At 44.0% G+C, this 18,810-nt stretch overlaps 1 protein-coding gene across 4 annotated transcripts in view; it reads left to right on the top strand.

Annotated features, from left to right (window-relative positions):
- TMEM50B (transmembrane protein 50B) overlaps positions 1-18,810 on the top strand; it is a 55,999-nt gene that overhangs the window by 11,056 nt on the left and 26,133 nt on the right. The window contains exon 1 of one of the 4 annotated variants that reach the window (XM_072806824.1): positions 7,937-8,077. The exons of 1 other annotated variant lie outside the window; for it this stretch is intronic. The gene's annotated coding sequence lies outside the window, so the exon portion shown is untranslated. Of the gene's footprint in view, positions 1-7,936; positions 8,078-8,375; positions 8,571-8,644; positions 8,781-18,810 lie in introns of those variants that run through there. 2 more of the 4 variants (XM_072806825.1, XM_072806827.1) reach the window with 2 other exon arrangements.

The following is an 18,810-nucleotide window of genomic DNA, read 5'->3' as shown; positions in this document are numbered from 1 at the left end:
TAAAGATTTTGTTTGTTCATGAGAGACACACACAGAGAGAGGCAGAGACGCAGGCAGAGGGAGAAGCAGGCTCCCTGCAGGAAGCCCGATATGGGACTCAATCCCAAACTCCAGGATCACACCTGAGCCAAAGGCAGAGCTTAACCACTGGGCCTCCCAGGCATCCCTATTAATAACACTTTTTGAGAGCTGAGGAAACTAATGAGGCACAGAGAGGTTAAGTAACTTGCGTTGGGTGCCACAGCTAGAAAGTGTTCAGGGGTAGGGGTTTGAACCCAGATTGTCTTGGGCTGGTCAGGTTCCAGATCCCTGTTCTTAGCCACACACTGTGCTGTGGTGTCGACAGAGAGGATTTTGAAGCAGATCACATTAGTGGGCAGCTTCTGCAATGAAGAGTCAAGATACTGAGTTTCCTGGGGCTGCCTTGAATTCAGTGTGTCTTAATTGTTGGGCTGTCATTCTTGCCCTTCATCTTCCCTCAAGCTTCCTCCCCTCATACCGTGAGCAAGAGGCAGTGTGATGCAGTAGTAAAAGAGTGGGCTTTGGAGCTAGGAGACTGGAAGTCAGATCCAGGTTTTGTCACTCACTACCTATGGGATTTTCTTGAGTTTCTGTTTCTTCATCTGTCCAATGAGTATACAGTAGACCCTTGAACACCGGGGTTTGTACTGCGTGGGACCACTTATAGATGGTACTGTAAATGTATTTTCTCTTCCTTATGATTTTCCTTCTCTAACTTACTTTATTTAAGAATACAGTATATAATATATCTAACAAACGAAGCATGTTTTAATTGATTATTTGTGTTATCGGTAAGGCTTCCAGTCAACAGTAGGCTATTACAGTTAAGTTTGGGGGGAGTCAAAAGTTATAGGGGCATTTTTTGACTGTGGGGGAGGGTTGGCGCTCCTAACCCCCCTATTGCTCAGGGGTCAACTGTAATCAGACCTAACTTGCAAGGATAGCTGTAATCCTTAGAGATGATGAATATGAAATGCTGGGTGCAGGATGAAGTCCTTAGAAGTAACTCAGTGGTTCTCTGGGCACTATTGCCCCCAGAGGATGTTTTGGAAATTTATGGAGGAATCTTCGAAAACAAAATGGTTGGAGGGACACAACCAGCAGAGCTTCTGTTTTGCCCGTTTGGACCTGTACGTTGTGCTGGCTGGCATCTATTCTGATTGGTTGGTAAGTCCATGCAATCCTAATTGTTAAATATTTCAAATATCACCCAGGACCACAAACATTTAGGAAGTGGAGTCAGTGATCCTGAGGGTTTGCAATGCAGGTAACAAAAAGAAGGAATTATTTCAAGTCTTGGCCAACATTCAAACATCTCACCAGATATTCATGTGGGGGGAAAATAGTCTTGTTTATAATAATCTAAGCCTGGAACAGAATTATATTTTACATATAAACACAACATACTTTGGGGCATGAATTAAAATATACTTTTTTGGGGATGCCTGGGTGGCTCAGTGGTTGAGCATCTGCCTTTGGCTCAGGGCGTGATCCTGGGGTCTTGGGATCAAGTCCCGCATCGGGCTCCTTGCAGGGAGCCTGCTTCTCCCTCTGCCTGTGTCTCTGCCTCTCTCATGAATAAATAAATAAAATCTTTAAAAAATAAAATACACTTTTTTTTACAAATGCAAATACTGTAAAAGTTGTACTTATTTTGAGGGAAATTTTACCAAGAGCTGTACCCCAGTTCAGCAGCTCATTAGTGATGACACCATGGCTTATGGCATTTGAATGATCAGTACTACATGCCTATTAGAGTTTGCTTTTAGTATTGAATGCAAATAGGTACCAGAGGAGATTGGCTTTTACTTAAAAGCCAACTGTGGGGAACCCTGGGTGGCGCAGCGGTTTAGCGCCTGCCTTTGGCCCAGGGCGCGATCCTGGAGACCAGGGATCGAGTCCCACATCGGGCTCCAGGCGCATGGAGCCTGCTTCTCCCTCTGCCTATGTCTCTGCCTCTCTCTCTCTCTCTCTCTGTGACTATCATAAATAAATAAAAATTAAAAAAAAAAAGCCAACTGTGACCACATTAGTAAATCTTGCAGCCAGCATCCAAGATGACCCTCAAAGATCTCCATTTTCTTTTTCTTTTTTAAAGATTTCTTTATTGGGGCACCTGGGTGGCTCAGTGGTTGAGCATCTGCCTTTGGCCCAGGTCGTGATCCCAGGGTCCTGGGATCAAGTCCCACACCAGGGAGCCTGCTTCTCCCTCTGCCTATGTCTCTGCCTCTCTCCCTGTGTCTCTCATGAATAAATAAATAAAATCTTTAAAATAAATTATAAAGATTTATTTTATATATAGAGAGAAAGAGCAGGCACGAGAGGGGTAGAGGGAGAGGGAAAGAGAATCCCAAGCAGACTCTGTGCTGAGCATGGAGGCCACTGTGGGGCTTGATCTCATGACCCCGAGATTGCCACCCCAGCTGAAACCAAGTGTTGGATGCTTGACCGACTATGCCACTCCCTCCCCACTTTCATGTAATATTTCTTTTTTTTTAAAAGAAGATATTTACATTTTTGGGTAGTGCCCTCCCATATTGTATCAGATTTGGTCTGCGTGATCAATAATGTATAAGAAGTGACAGCACGTCACATCTGAGGCTAGAAGCTTCCTGCTTTCTCACTTTCTGTTAGGTCACTCACTTTGGGTGAGGCCTATTGCCATGACTCGATGCAGCCTTGTGGAGAGGCACATGCATCCAGGCTCTGAAGCCTCCAGCCTCCAGCCATGAGAATGAGCATTATTGAAAGCGGAACCTTCAGAGATCTGCAACCCCTGCTGATGGTTTAACTGTAATCTCATGAAGAATCCTGAGCCAGAACAATTTAGCTAAGTTGCTTCCAGATTCCTGATCCTTAGACATTATGTAAAATAATAAATAAATCTTTGATGTTTTAAATCACTAAGTTTGAGGATAATTTGCTACATAGTAATAGATAATAGAGTAGATGTACATGAAACTATTCTCATTAATTTCATTAATAAGTATTGTTTTTAAAATATTTCATATATGCTACCCTTCTAGTACAACGAAAATCTATATTGCAAAAGCTACATGTTGAAATGACTTATTAATCTGGGGGTCACCTGTTGTTTTATCATATTCTGTTCCTAGAGGCATTTTACCTAACTTCTGTATGGTTTTGAGTACAACTGTACTACTGCATTTACTGACTCATTTTTCTCTTCCCTGATAGGAAGAATTTTTGAATCAATCTTTTAAGCATTGGTATCTGAATATATCCTTGATGTAGAGTACTTGCAGTATTTCACTGCCACCTTTTCCTAGATTATAACATAGATAATTATTTTATTTTATTAAAAATTTTATTTATTTATTTATTTGAAAGAGAGAGCACTCAAGCACAGGAGTGGGAGGGAAAGGCAGAGGGAGAAGCAGGATTCCTGCTGAGCAAGGAGCCTGATGTGGAACTAGATCTCAGGACCTCAGGATCGTGACCTGAGCCAAAGGCAGGCATTTAACTGACTGAGCCACCCAGACATCCCTTACTTTTTTTTTTTTTTTTTTTTAAAGTAGGCTCCACAGCTAGTGTGGAGCTCAGTGCAGGGCTTGAACTCACAACCCTGAGATCAAGACTGAACTGAGCTGAGCTCAAGAGTCAGATACTTAACTATCACCCAAGTGGCCCATAGGAGACTATTTTAACATGACACTTATAAAGCAGCCTGACTCATTTCTAAGAGTATCACACTTCCTATTTTCTCCATGTGTGTCTCTATTTCTACTGAGGATATGTCTCCATTTTTTTTTTTTTGTTTGCTTTAAAACTAGGATTTTTGGGACACCTGGGTGGCTCAGCAGTTGAGTGCCTGCCCAGGGCGTGATCCTGGAGTCCCAGGATGGAGTCCCACATCGGGCTCCCTGCATGGAGCCTGCTTCTCTCTCTGCCTCTCTCATGAATAAATTAATTAAATCATAAATAAATAAATAAATAAATAAATAAATAAATAAATAAAATAAAACTAGGATTTTGGAGTACCTGGGTGACTCAATTGGTTAAGTGTCCAAGTGTCTTGATTTTAGCTTGGATCATATTAGGGTTGTGGGATCGAGCCCTGTGTGGGGCTCCTCAGCAGGGAGTGTGCTGGATTCCCTTTCTCCACCACCCTCTCCCCCTCCCCACAAGGCGTTCTCTCTCATAAATAAATAAATAAATAAATAAATAAATAAATAAATAAATAAATAAAAACAAACTCTGGGGTTTATGGGGCACCTGGGTGGCTCAGTTGGTTAAGTGTTTGATTCTTGATTTTCACTCAGGTCCCTGATGTCATCTCAGGGTCCTAAGATGGAGACTACCTCGTGCTCCATATGCAGCAGGGAGTCTCTTTCTCCCTGTGCCCCTCCTTCTGCTCACTTGCTCTCTCTCTCTCTTCCTCTCTCAAATAAATAAATAAATTCATAAATACATAAATAAATAATCTTTAACAGAAAAAAACTATGTTTTTTGGTTTCATTTTGTTTTTTACTATTCTATAAAGCCAGTTTGAGATTATTTTTCTTGTTCCTTGCAACTGAAGGAGCCAATTGATAAACGAAGCCACTGCCATCAACAGTCTAGACTGTAGAAAGAAATGTCTCATCTCCTGCCTGTCTCACATAACCCTCCAAACTTTGGTTTCATTTCCCATCTAAAGACCAATCTTTCTCCCAAACGATTGGCACTGAATATCCATACTCCTGAGAGAGGGTCATTTCGGATCCATAGGAATGTGATCTTAATTTCAAGATAACTTTATCCAAATACAACAGTTCTACTGACTTATGCAAAATCTTTTTGTTACACAACCCCCTAACTTTATGGAGGAAGTGACAATATTTTCAGAAGTACATGTTTACACATTAAGTTTTAGTCTTTCAGTTTCTGCATTACACATTGGGTGTGCACTTTTTTTAAAGATTTTATTTATTTATTTGTGAGAAACACAGAGAAAGAGGCAGAGACACAGGCAAAGGGAGAAGCAAGCTCCCTGTGGGGAGTCCTAGGACCCCAGGATCACGACCTGAGCCAAAGGCAGATGCTCAACCACTGAGCCACCCAGGTGCCCTAAGTGTGTACTTTCAAAAGATGAGGACTGAATGCCGCTTTATCAGAGTAAGTTCATGAAACAGCCTTAAGAAAATAAGAACAAACCAGAACCTGCAAGACCTAGTGTGAAGGACAGCTTGGATTGTTCCTTTTTCTTAGTAGGTTTGAGCCCACCAGACTGGAATCTGCCTGTCTAATTTTAGGTGAAGCAGCCTTATAGAACTGTCCTGGCCCAAACCTGAAAGGGTCCTGAAGTCATAGATACTCCAGATTCTAGGACGGCCTTACTGAAGTTCTTACAGAATAAGTATTTAAGAAAACATGCTTAGGTAGCTACATGATGGAATACCAACTGAATCAGGGCAGATGTGAAGATTTGTTTAAACTGATTTGCAATTTTACTAAAGACTCAAATCAGTGCATTTGAAATGATGACATTGAAATTTTGGCATCAGTAACTTAATCTCCATACATTTCAAATGCCCATATTTTCAAAGTGTATATATATATATATTTTTCAGAGTATATATATATACTTTTATATATACTATAAAGTATATATATACTTTATATATATAAATATATATATACTTTTTTCAGTGTGTGTGTGTCACACACATTCTCTTTGTAAGATAGAGGTTACAGAATGACAGAGAAGCTAGCTGCATTAGTGTGAGTCCCCACTCATTTCTGGAAGAGTAACTCAAAGCATGCACATCCTAAGGGCAGCTCAACAGTACCATCTTTCTTCGAACATGCTGCTAAGCATTTTCTTACAGATACTCTCCTGTAGGGACATCTGGGTGGCTCAACGGTTGAGCATCTGCCTTTGGCTCAGGGCATGATCCCGGAGTGCCAGGATCGAGTCTTCCACTGGGCTCCCTGCATGGAGCCTGCTTCTTCCTCTGCCTCTGCCTCTGTGTCTCTCATGAATAAATAAATACAATCTTTAAAAAAAAAAAGATATTCTTCTGTAAAAGAAGCTTTAACAATTTTGGGGAAATCTTAAAATACTTAATACCTTAAAAAGTAATGAGATTTAACACTATGATAGGAACTCCTACCTATCCATTCTTTCTCAGTACTAAAGCCCTATTTTCGTTTTCCAGCCTTTCTTGACATTTAGTGTAGCAAAGTGACTATGTTTTTGCCAGCAGGATGAAAGCAGAAGTGGTATATGCTAGTTGGAATGCAAGCATAATGGCTGGAGCTACAGCAGCTCTCTTAGATCATGAGGTGATACTGGGAGTAGAACCAGATATCTTCCAAATGCCTGTTATCTTTGAAAGCATAAATACATGTGTGACTCTCTTGGTGGAACAATGAGGCTGGGTTTGTCTCCATTAAGTATCAGATGGGCTCTAGACTAACTTTAGACTTTTTAAACATAAGAGGGAAATACTATTTTTGTTTATACCACTGTTATTTTGTGGTTGCTCTCCCATGTTATGTGCAGGCAAACTTAATCCTAATAGAATAAAGAAAAAGAGAAGCAAGATCTAAAACCTTGTTATTGGGACCTTGTTCTTGAGCCTCAGTGGCTCAGCAGTTTGGTGTCTGCCTTCAGCCCAGGACATGATCCTGGAGTCCCTGGATCGAGTCCCACATCAGGCTCCCTCATGAAGCCTGCTTCTCCCTCTGCCTGTGTCTCTGCCTCTCTCTCTGTGTGTGTCTCTCATGAATAAATAAATAAAATCTTAAAAAAATAAAACCTTATTTTTAAAAAGTCAATTTTCATAAGCTAATAAGTTTTATAAATTATATGATTTGATTAGTTTTAAGGTTGCACATATTTCAAAAGTAAATAATTCAACAAATATTTATTCAGCACTAGATCCTAACGCATGTATCAGAATGATGGATAATGTAACTCTAAATGTATTACTTGCCAAGTGACAAATATAAAAGAAAAATAGTACCATGAAAATGGGTAGAAGGCAGACGCCTAACCCACTGAACCACCCAGACGCCCACATTTTCTTATTTATTAAGTACGCTCTACACGCCAGATGGGGATTTGAACTCATGACTCCGAGTCGCATCCTCTACCGAATGAGCCCGCCACGCACCCCAAGAGGTCTTTAAAGGAGGGCGTTGGAAGAGACCTGACTGTGAGGAAGCCAAAAGTCTGGGTGGATCCCTGGAAAAGCCTCAGGACAGAATTAGAAGAGTAGGGATCCCGGGGTGGCTCAGCGATTTAGTGCCTGCCTTTGGCTCAGGGTGTGATCCTGGAGACCCGGGATTGAGTCCCACATCGGGCTCCCTGCATGGAGCCTGCTTCTCCCTCTCCCTCTCTCTCTCTGTCTCTCTCTCTGTGTCTCTCATGAATAAATGAATAAAATCTTAAAAAAAAGAAAAAGAATTAGAAGACTAGTTGTCCTGTGCTGGTCACCTCGGGCTAACAGAGCTAGCCGATAGCCTCGGACGAGAAACTTCACTTTTCTGGGCCTCCCCTTCTGAGCGGTGGCGTTAGCAAAGGGCGTCCCTGCAGACCTTCGGGTCCTGAGATTCCCCTTTCTGCAGCACTTGCCCTCCTCTGGGCAGCTCAGCGGCCAGCGCGGCGGGGCCTGGAGGCAGAGTCCCTGCCCTCTGGGTCTTGGGTGCCCTCCGAGCGCGTGATTTCACGGGTGCTGCACTTGAGCTCCGCGAGCAGAAACGCAGCGGCGGGAGCCGGGCCCCAGCCGCCGTCCGCAAGACGGCAGCACCTCGGCTCACGTTTACGCGGCCGCGAGTCCCGGCGCGCGGGCAGCAGGCAGCGGGCAGCGGGCAGCGGGCAGCTCCCGGAAGCCTCGCCCCGCCCCCTGGTGCCGCGCCCCGCCCCCTGGCGCCCCGCCCCGCCCCCTCGGCCACTTGCTGCGTGCCGATTGGTCGCCGCGGTGCGCACGGCGCCGCGCCCCGCCGGCGCCCCTCGCCTCGCGCGCGCCGTCCGCTCCCGGCTCCCGGGCACCGAGGTGGGGCGCGGCGGACGCGCGCTCGGGGGCGGCGTGGGCGTCGCGGCGGCCAGGTGAGTGCGTGGGCCGGTCTCGCGGCGCGCGGGGGGGGTCGCGCCCGTCGTCCGCGCGCGGAGAGGCGCCCCCGGCCGGCCGGGCCTGCGCGGTGCGGCGGCGCCCGCCCGGCCTCCCTGTGCCGCGCCCGGCGCCGCCCGGCGGATCGGGCCCGCGGACCTCCGCCGCCCCCCGCGCCCCCCGCGCCCCCCGCGGCCCCCGCGGCCCCCGCGGCCCCCGCCCCCCGCCGCCCGCGCGTGCCCCCGGGCCGACCGAGGCCGCGCCGCGCGGGGAGCCGCCGCGTTGCCGGGGCGGCGGGGGGCGGGGGTCCGGGCCCCCAGCACCTCGGCGCCCCTCGGGTTTGCTCCCAGCGAGGGTGGGAAGGGGGTCGGTGATCCCTGGACTTTCCCGGCTCTGCCCTTGGGAGAGGCCGGTACAGCGGTGGGAAGAGGCGATGTCCGAGGCTCAGCATTCCTTGGACAATTGATCCTAGAGCGTCGAGTGTCCTTTTAGGTGTGTAGCCGCAGAGAATTGCCCCCCGCCCCGTAGCGGTGGTACTTGTGCCGGGGAAAACCGTTTTTGGTGTTTTTAAGCAATACGTTGGCTTCCGAGTTAATCCCTGGAAAGGTGCTTCATCTCCGATGCGAGTGCGTGACCTTTTTAAAGCCAAAGCCGCGATGACGGGGTCGACTGTGCCCGCTCCCTTCCTGCTGTTGGTGCCGGGTGAGCGTGTGTCTGTCTGTCCGTCTGTGGACGGGAGTCAAACCTCCGATTGGAGTAAATGTGTGACCACCATCATGCCTCCCAAAGGCATTAATTTCTTGGAGTATCCCACCTCTTCTCTCAAACTCTTCGTCCACCGGTACCGTGATTTCCCTTTTCTTTCTCTCTCTCTCTCTCTCTCTTTTTTTTTTTAAGATTTTATTTATTTATTCACGAGAGACACAGAGAAGCAGGCGCCCCTTGGGGAGCCCGAAGCAGGACTTGATCCCAGGACCCCGGGATCACGACCTGAGCCAAAGGCAGACGCTCAACCACTGAGCCACGCAGGTGCCCCCCAGTGATTTTTCCCTTTTCTTAACAATTCCCAAGGCTCTTACTCCCAGGCTGGTCACACTTCTTGTCCATCCTCTTAAGTCTCTTATTTGTCCTCTGTCGTGTTTCAAATCCTCTTAGGTGTCAAACGTAGAACAAACTTTAAACATTTTTTTACGGTAATAATAGTGTTGCAAGACTCTCGGCTCTTAAACCGAAAATCAAAAGTTATCTCCAATACTGATGCTGCAGGAAAAGCAGGTTTAATGAGAGTTTCCTCTTCCGGAGACACGCCCGCCTGCCCCGCCCCGCCTGCCCGGCCCCCATCCTCTGCCCACTGGGATTACCGGAACCTTCCCCCTCTGTCTTTAATGAACTCACTTCTGGAGTCCAAGGTAAAAGTTTATCCTTACTTGCTACTTTTAAATGATAGCAGTAATATATCTAGGTTATTAATTTTTTTTGACATAACAGAAGAATATCCAAGTGAAAAGTTCAAACGGCACAACAAAGTGTATCAGGTAAAAAGTGGGAATTCCTTGTTCACTTTCCATCCTTTAAATCTTCAGATCCATTGCCTAGGAGGGGACCATCCCATAGCTGTTGGGCAGTTGACTTATAATAATATCAGGACATGGTTCCGTATCTGTATGTGGATCTACCTCATTTTTAGAATGCTTCATCCTATACCATTATTTACATGTGCTCTCATGTATTTTGTTGATCCTGTACTGATGGACATTTGGTTGTTTCTGGATTTTAGCTGTTAAAAGTCTCGTTGCCATGAAAATCCTTTTGCCATTGTAGGTAGGATAAGTTTCAGGTAGATAACATAAACAGATTGTTGTTCTTTGGTATAATTTGAGTGCCTTTTGCACCAGGAATTGTTTTTATAACTTAAAAGATTTTATGATTTAAAGGCAGTAGCTCAATTTGTTCTAAATGCATTTCTTAGAATCTGTGTTTTATGTTTTATGTTTGGAGACTGGTTACTGGATCAAGAAAATTTTGAAGACCAGGTTAAATAATGGTAAATTTTTGTTTCCACTTAGTTGGTGTTGACTTTAAGGTTATATTCATTCATTTGATTGGCTTGGTAGAAATAAATAGAGAAGGCCTTCAGGAAGAGATCTGTGAACAGACAAACTTTGTGTACTTTCTGTCCTGTGGTAAGCACCTTGAATATCCCATCATAACAAATCCTTGTTCTGGGGATCCCTGGGTGGCGCAGCGGTTTAGCGCCTGCCTTTGGCCCAGGGCACGATCCTGGAGACCCGGGATCCAATCCCATGTCAGGCTCCCGGTGCATGGAGCCTGCTTCTCCCTCTGCCTATGTCTCTGCCCCTCTCTCTCTCTATCATAAATTTAAAAAAAAACAAAAAAAAAAACTAATATGTATGTTTAAAAAAAAATCCTTGTTCTCTCTTTTTTTTTTTTAAGATTTTTAATTTACTTATTAATGAGAGAGAGAGAGGCAGAGACACAGGAAGAGGGAGAAGCAGGCTCCATGCAGGGAGCCCAACGTGGGACCCGATCCCGGGTCTCCAGGATCAGGCCCTGGGCTGAAGGCGGCGCTAAACCGCTGAGCCACCTGGGCCGCCCTTTTGTTCTCTTTTTTAAATGTTTCTTTTATTGTGAAATGTATCCTAGGTGCAAAAAAAGTGTGTAGAGCATAGGTATGTGTGTACATATATATTTGTGATGATATATGATTTTTTATATATACATATGTGATATATGTATATATTTTTAAAGAATATGATTCCTGTGATCCTTGTATCTCCCACCAGATTAATAAAACATTCGGGCAGCCCGGGTGGCTCAGCGGTTTAGCACCACATTCAGCCCAGGGCGTGATCCTGATGACCCCGGATCGAGTCCCATGTTGGGCTCCCTGCATGGAGCCTGCTTCTCCCTCTGCCTGTGTCTCTGCCTCTCTCTCTGTGTCTCTCATGAATAAATAAATAAAATCTTAAAAAAAAAAAAAGAAAAGAAAACATTCCCATCCTACTTCTGAGGTATGGCCTGTATTCTGATTTGTTAATCTTTCTCTTGCTTTTTAAAATAAGCTTTATAAAATAAGCTTTACACATGTATACACAAATACACATATACATATATATTTACACATATACATAAATGCACACACACAGCAGACACATACACACATACCCATCCTACCAATGTATTTGGTTTTGAATGAACAGTTTTTTTTAATATTTTTTTAATTTATTTATTCATGAGAGACACAGAGAGAGAGAGAGAGATGCAGAGACACAGGCAGAGGGAGAAGCAGGTTCCATGCAGGGAGCCAGATGTGGGACTCGATCCAGTGACTCCAGGATCAGGCCCTAGGCTGAAGGCGGTGCTAAACCGCTAAGCCACCCTGGGATCCCCTGAATGAACAGTTTTAAAACAAAATTCTCATGCAAATAGATAATGAGCATGTTGCAAAGTTTTAACTGTTACAGTTAAAACTGGTTTTTTAAGATAATTTAAGGAACATATGTAGTCCACAGGGAAAAGAATGTCTGAACAAAATTGCCGAGTAAGATATAATCAGTTAATGTTCCAGACAGCAAAAAAATCATGCCTTTGGAATTACTCTTTTCTTCCAGGCTAGAAAAATCATAACACCTTATTAATTTCTCCAGTTAAATCTTACTATAAACTGCGTCTTTTCCATTAAATTAATAATTAGTTATTATTAATTATAGTTCATTATAATTAATTAATTATTAATTTTTCCCCCCAGAGTGCAGCTGAACTCCAAACAGGCTTCTTAGAAAATACTAGAACTTTCTAAATTTGAGATTAAAATTTTGTTTCATAATTGTAAGCACAGACCTGATGGTGTAAGGAAAGGACGTTTTTGTCACTATTGGATGGAGGTTTCCAGGAAGAGATGAGCAGAACAGAATGGCTTCAGCTTGCCTGTTTACAGGAGGCCTTTCTGAGGAAGTTAGTGGGTAGTGTTATGAGTGAGTCCTAGGAAATGGGGTTCATCACAGTAAGGGCTTCTGGAAGGCTCTAGAGTGGATCACGTACAGGCACACTGTCTTTCTGTGCTTTGCTGATACTGCCTTATTTATTTATCTGTTTTTTAATAAATTGAAGGCTTGTGGCAGCCCTGTGGGGAGCAAGCCTATCAGCACCATTTTTCCAACAACATTTGCTCGCTTCCTGTCTCTGTGTCACATTTTGGTAATTTTTGCAATATTTCAAACTTGTTTATTATTATATTTGTTAGGGTGATCCGTATGACTTGCCGAAAGCTCAGATGATCATTTTTAGCAATGCAGTATTTTTAAATTAAAGTATGTACATCGTTTTTTGTTTTTTTTTGTTTTTTTTTTGACACAGTGCTGTTAACGCTCAGTAGACTACAATATAGTGTAAACATAACTTTCATAAGCTCTTGGGAAACAAAAAAATTCCTCTGACTCACTTTACTAGGATATGCACTTTATTGCTGCGGTCTGTGACCAAATCTATACTATCTCTGAGGTGTGCCGGTACTGGACGGACAGCAGAAACGAGAGGGTAGGCTGCTTCGCATTTTGTATTTTCTGCTTTTTAGCTCACGTGACCAGCCTGCAGCTAGCAGGGTCAGTCAAAGCAGAACCCTTCTGTGAAGGAAGTGAATGTCCTCTGCTGGTGCAGCTGCAGGGCTTGGAAGGCGAGCAGGAGCTTTATCACCATATGATCAAGATCAAGCCAAGCCCAGCTGTGTACAGATAGGAATCTGGGCCAGGTTTCGGGGCATTCAGTCCTCAGGTTAAAAGGCTGGTAGAGCAGCTGGGGCATGTCTGTCTCGAGTTACCACTACTTCAATCTGGCCTGGTTAGCCTCCTTGTCTGGGGCACAGCTGGATTCTCTTTAGCTCTCCTGTGTTGGATCTTTCCTATACCCTGGATTCTCTATTTTATTTTTATTTTTATTTTTATTTTTATTTTTACTTTTGCTTTTACTCATGAGAGACACAGAGAGAGGCAGAGACCTAGGCAGAGGGAGAAGCAGGCTCCTTGCAAAGAGTCCAATGTAGGGACTTGATCCCAGGACCCCAGGATCACACCTTGAGCCAAAGGCAGACACTGACACTCAACCACTGGGCCACCCAGGGGCCCCTAGATTCTCTCTCTCCTAAAAAAAATTTTTATTATTGAAGTATGACATACGATGTTAGATTAGTTCAGGGGCACAACATAGTGGTCTGACAATTCTGTACATTACTCAGGGCTTACCACAATAAATGTAGCTACCATCTGTCACCATACAGAGTTATATTATCGATTCTATTCCCTGTGCTGTACTTTTCATCTCCAGACTTACTTATAACTGGAAATTTGTATCCTGTATTCTCTCTCTCTCTCTCTCTCTTTTTTTTTTTTTTTTTGATTTATACTCCCTATTGGTACTTAGACGCTAGTAACTTCTTGACAAGAAGAGTAACATGTTTCAGAGACCTTGCCTGTCTGAATATGTTTTGATTCTATACTCACACTTGATTGATACTTTCTCTGGTAATAGAATTTCAGTTGAAAATAATTTGCCTTCGGAATTTTGAAGGTATTGCTCCATTGCTATCTGCATCCAATATTTTTTTTTTTTAGAGAGGGAGCAGGGAGGGGCAGAAAGAGAATCCTAAGCAGGCTTCATGCCCAGCATGGAGCCCAACTCCAGGTTCCACCTGTTGACCCTGAGATCGAGACCTGAGCAGAAATCAAGTCAGAGACCTGAACCACCAAGCGCCCCCCTGCCCCTGCCTCTAATTTGCTGTTTCCCCCTGGTCTTTCCTGGGTTGGTTCTCAGCTCTCCCCACTGCTGACTTGGGACTTCAGCTTGCTTGGGTGTACTAACTCAGTCACCACTGCCCATCTGCTTTCCAGCGTTCAGAATTGCATTGCTGTTGTCTCCTCTTCTGTTCTCTGTATCATTAGGAGTTTATGACTTTTTAATTTAATTTTATTTATTTATTCATGAGGAACACAGAGAGGTAGAGATACAGGCAGAGGGAGAAGCAGGCTCCCTGCAGGGGAGCCTGATACAGGACTCGATCCCAGGACCCTGGGATCAGGACCTGAGCCAAAGACAGATGCTCACCCACTGAACCACCCAGGTGTTCCAGTTTACGACTTTTTAAAAACTCCCTTTATTGTAGTTTTAGTGAAGCTTCAGGAGGGAGCAAAATGAGCAGCTTATGTGCAATCTGCTGTCTCTACCTAAAGCAGTAATAGTTTTTTTAGACTGAAGGGTCATAGCACTGTTGTCAAGAACAGAGTAGTCGCTACAAAGCAATCATATGTATGTGAACCTTTTTGATAGGGAGTAGTTGATGGTATTGAGTGCTCACACATGCTGGACACAGCTATTATTATTCTCACTTTCTGGGGCACCTGGGTGGCTCAGTCAGTTAAGCGTCTTCCTTTGGTTCAGGTCATGATCCCAGACTCCTGGGATCGAGCCTGGCATCGGCTCCCTGCTCAGTGAGGAATCTGTTTCTGCCTCTCCCTCTGCTCCTCCCTCTGCTTGTGGACTCTCTCTCTCTGTCAAATAAGTAAATAGAATCTTTAAAAAAAATCTCATTTTGGGGGGGGGGGTTGCTGTCATCACCCTGGTTTACATACCAGAAAACTATAGCCTAGGGAGATTTAAAACTCAGATAGTGCTGGTACATAGCAATTGTTCCCTGAAGAGTAGAAGGATACATGGAGCTGGCCAAGTAGGCAGAGCTGGGAGGAGGCTGGATGTGGGAATGGGCCCGAGCCAGTACTTACTTCCAAAGCCTGGACTTTTCTATATATAGACATATTTAAAGTAAGCTCTGTGCCCAATGTGGGGCTTGAACTCACAACCCTGAGATCAAGAGTTGAATGCTCTACCAACTGAGTCTGCCAAGTACCCTCAAAGCCTGTACTTTCCAGTGCCCTCTGTGTGGTTAATGCTGGAAGATGGTGATTGGTCCACTTCCTTCGAGGGTTTTAGGAGTACTCTTACTATAGACCTTTTCTGAGCTCATTTTAATACCTTTGCTTGCCCAGTAATGCTTGTGAAGAGGGTTCCCTTTCATCTGTGTGGGTTGGAACCTGTGACCCTGGAGCCAGTTTCTCTGAACTGGGGAGGAGGGCATTTACTGAGCAATCCTAGAGGATGCAAAGATGCCTTAGTAGGGATTTTGACAAGAGAGCCTAACTAAAGATGGCCTCAGAGTGCAGTTTTGCCACGACTGGAGCAGCTCGTGGATTATGTAACTGTCATCTAAGTTTAGGTGGCAGTTCATGATTTAAGCCTTCCTATTTTTTTCAACTTTTATATTACAGGAAATTGTAAACATATAGAAACAGTTCAACAGTAGATTCAACATTTTAACATTTTGCCATATTTACTTTCTTTTTTTTCTTTCTTAACCACGTGAGAGAATGTTGCTGACATTGACACTTAACCCCTAAATATGTAAGCACATGTCTCCCAAAAATAAGGTCATTCTCTTTACATAACCACAATTCTACCATTATCACACCTGAGAAAATAAAGCTATAATATCTTTTGATGTCTGACCTGTATTCACATTTCCCCATGTGGCCCAGACTGCTTTAAATTTTTTCAAACTAGAATCAGTAAAGCTTTGCACATTTCACTTGGTTTGTAAATTGTATGTTTTGACATAGCTGAAGTTAATGACGAAATCTCTCGAAGTTTCCAGCTCATATTGCTCTTGGAGACTGCTTCACTGCAGTAGAGATGGTGATGCTTAGATACTTAGCAATGGAAGGAACTCTTGAGTGAATTTGGGATGGTGATTCCTATGGTTTATGTGGCAAGTTTGGTGTTTTGTTTTGTTTTAACCTGGGAAGTTTTGGGTTTTTTTTTTTTTAAGGCTTTATTTATTTATTCATGAGAGACACATAGAGAGAGGGGCAGAGACACAGCAGAAGGAGAAGCAGGCTCCCTGCAGGAAGCCTGATGTGGGACTCCATCCCAGGATCATGGGATCACGACCTTAGCCAAAGGCAGATGCTCAACTGCTGAGCCACCCAGGCCTCCCTAACCTGGGAAGTTTTAAAAAATAGATAACTTGGCCTTACTCTTGACTTTATGATCTTTGGGGAGGGGTCCCAATTACTTTTTATTTTTCTTTTAATTTCCCAAGTTACTATGAAGCTAGCTTGGCCCTGCTCCATGGACCTGTGTTTGGAAACCACTGATTTAGTCCACTTGTCTCATGGCTCAATGTCACAGGCTAAAGCATGTCAGAGCCAGTACTAGAAGCAGGGCTCCTCATGTTCTTTTTTTCTCTAGCCATTATTTGAATATTTTTTCTTAAGCATACACACAAAGTAGTTGCTCCGCAACATAATGTGCTATTATTAGAGCAAAACAAAAATTCATGAAAGCAAAAAAAAAAAAAGAAAAAAAAATTAAAAAAAAAAAATTCATGAAAGCATTTATGCTAATTCCGCCTAGAGAGGGAAATGTTCAATGTGTGTCCTAAAGGTTGAATTGGAAGTTTGCCTGTAGAGAGTAGATGAAAGGTGCATTCCAAGGGTGTGTGTGTGTGCATTTAATATTATAGATATATATTAAAATAATATATGTATGTATTAGATATATAGTATACATGACTATTATATATTATGTATCTAATATAGTAATACATATTTTTTTTCTTAAATATTTTATATCTTTATTTGACGGAGAGAGAACACAAACGGGGAGTGGTAGGCAGAGGGAGAAGCAGGCATCCTGCTGAGCAAGGAGCCTGATGAGGGGTTCGATCCCAGTGTCCTGGGATCATGACCTGAACTGAAGACAGTTGCTTAACCCACTGACCACCCAGGCATCCCTAGTAATACATATCTATATTAGACATGTGAAATATCTGAATATATTCATGTCTAAGATATATAAATATAAACATGAAATATAAATATACGATATATACAGTTTAGCAGTTTGAGCAAGTATTGGCTACCTTCTGCCTTCTGTTTTTCTGTGGCTAGAGATAGTGTCAGGATAGCAGGAGATAAGAAAGTTGTGTTAGGGAAAGATTTCAAATACCCTGTACATTTCGGAATTTATCTCACTAGCTGTTGGAAGTTTGTGAGTGAATGGCATGACCCAGTCTGAGTTTTAGAGAGAAAATTCTGGCAGAAAATGGACTTGGGAAGGCAGGGGGATGATTTTAAGAAATCATATGTTTGAATATATTGTCGCAGCAGAACTACTTTCCCTCACCCAAATGATGGTTGTTTTTTTTTAAAGATTTTATTTATTTATTCACGAGAGATGCAGAGAGAGAGACAGGCAGAGACCCAGGCAGAGGGAGAAGCAGGCGCCCTATGGGGAGCCTGATGGGGGACTCGATCCCAAGACCCCGGGATCATGACCTGAGCCAAAGGGTAGATGCTCAACCACTGAGCCACCCAGGTGCCCCCAAATGATGTTTTTTATTATCAGCTTTTACAGATTATCAGTTTCAGTAAACCTAGGCATAAAGTTGACCCTTTCTTATGACAGGATAAGGAGACATGTATGCATTTCACACTTTGGAAGCTAGAAGAGTTAGGGGTCTGCCTGAATGCCTGGCCTATGTGCACCAGGCACTGTGCTAGGCTCTGGCAATGCCGCAGCCGGTGAGAATGGACTTAGACTGTCCTTCACGGAGCTCCCCTGTGTGGGGGGAGGTGAATATTAACCCAGTAATGAGATTAATAATGCAATACTGGGGGATTAGGAAGTCATGAAAGTCCCTGTCGCCTCTCACTTAGAGATTTCAGTAGCCTGTGAGCTGATCTCTCTCTTTGTCCTCTTAGTCCTTCCAGTCTGTTCTGCCACAGCAGCCTAAGGGATCCCTTGGAAAGTAAGTCCCTCTGCGCAGCACTCTCTTCTGGCTCCCTATTTCAATCAGTGAAAACCAGAGTCGTTACAATGGCCTACAGGGCTCTGTAAGGATCCTTCCTTGCCTCTCTTACCTCTCTGATTTAGTCTTCCCCTCTCACCCCGCTGCCCTGGCTACCCTGGCCCCCATAGTGATGCCTCAATACCCAGACACTGCCTTCAGGCCTTTGTCCTGTTGCCATCCTCTCTGACGGACATCCAGCAGGCTGACTCTCTCCCTCCCTTCAAGTCTTTGCTCAGCTGGTACCTTCTCTCTTTCTTTCTCTCTCTCTTTTTAAAGATTTTATCTATTTATTCATGAGAGATGCAGAGAGAGGCAGAGACACAGGAAAAAGGGAAAGCAGGCTCCGTGCAGGGAGCCTGATGTGGGACTCAATCCCAGGACCCCGGGATCACACCCTGAGCCAAAGGCAGACACTCAACCACTGAACCACCCAGGTGCCCCCAGCTGGTACCTTCTCAATGGAGCCCACTCTTCGGGCTGGCAATTTTGACATTTCGGCTGGCCCCACTCTTGCCTGTTTTTTTTTTTTTTCACTCTTGCCTGTATTCCCACTGCTCCTTACTCTGCTCGTTCTCCCCCTCCCCCCAAGGCAACATGGTAATTATGTGTCTGGTTAAAATTTAAAAATTATGTGTCTGGTTCCCTCCCCCCACCCAGCTCCCCATAGCCAGGGCTTTCTGTCCGTTCACTAATGTATATTAATTAAGTGTCCAGTACCCAGCACATAGTAGACATTGTAAATAAACAATGAGAAAGGGAAAGCTGATATTGGAGTGAAAAAGTGATAACTAAGCTGACATTTGCAGTGTGGGCAGG

This window comes from Canis lupus, chromosome 30 (assembly GCF_048164855.1).
Source record: "Canis lupus baileyi chromosome 30, mCanLup2.hap1, whole genome shotgun sequence".
Taxonomy (NCBI): Eukaryota; Metazoa; Chordata; class Mammalia; order Carnivora; family Canidae; genus Canis; species Canis lupus.
The sequence above is the reverse complement of the archived record's forward strand: the minus strand, read 5'-3'. Positions and strand labels throughout refer to the sequence as shown.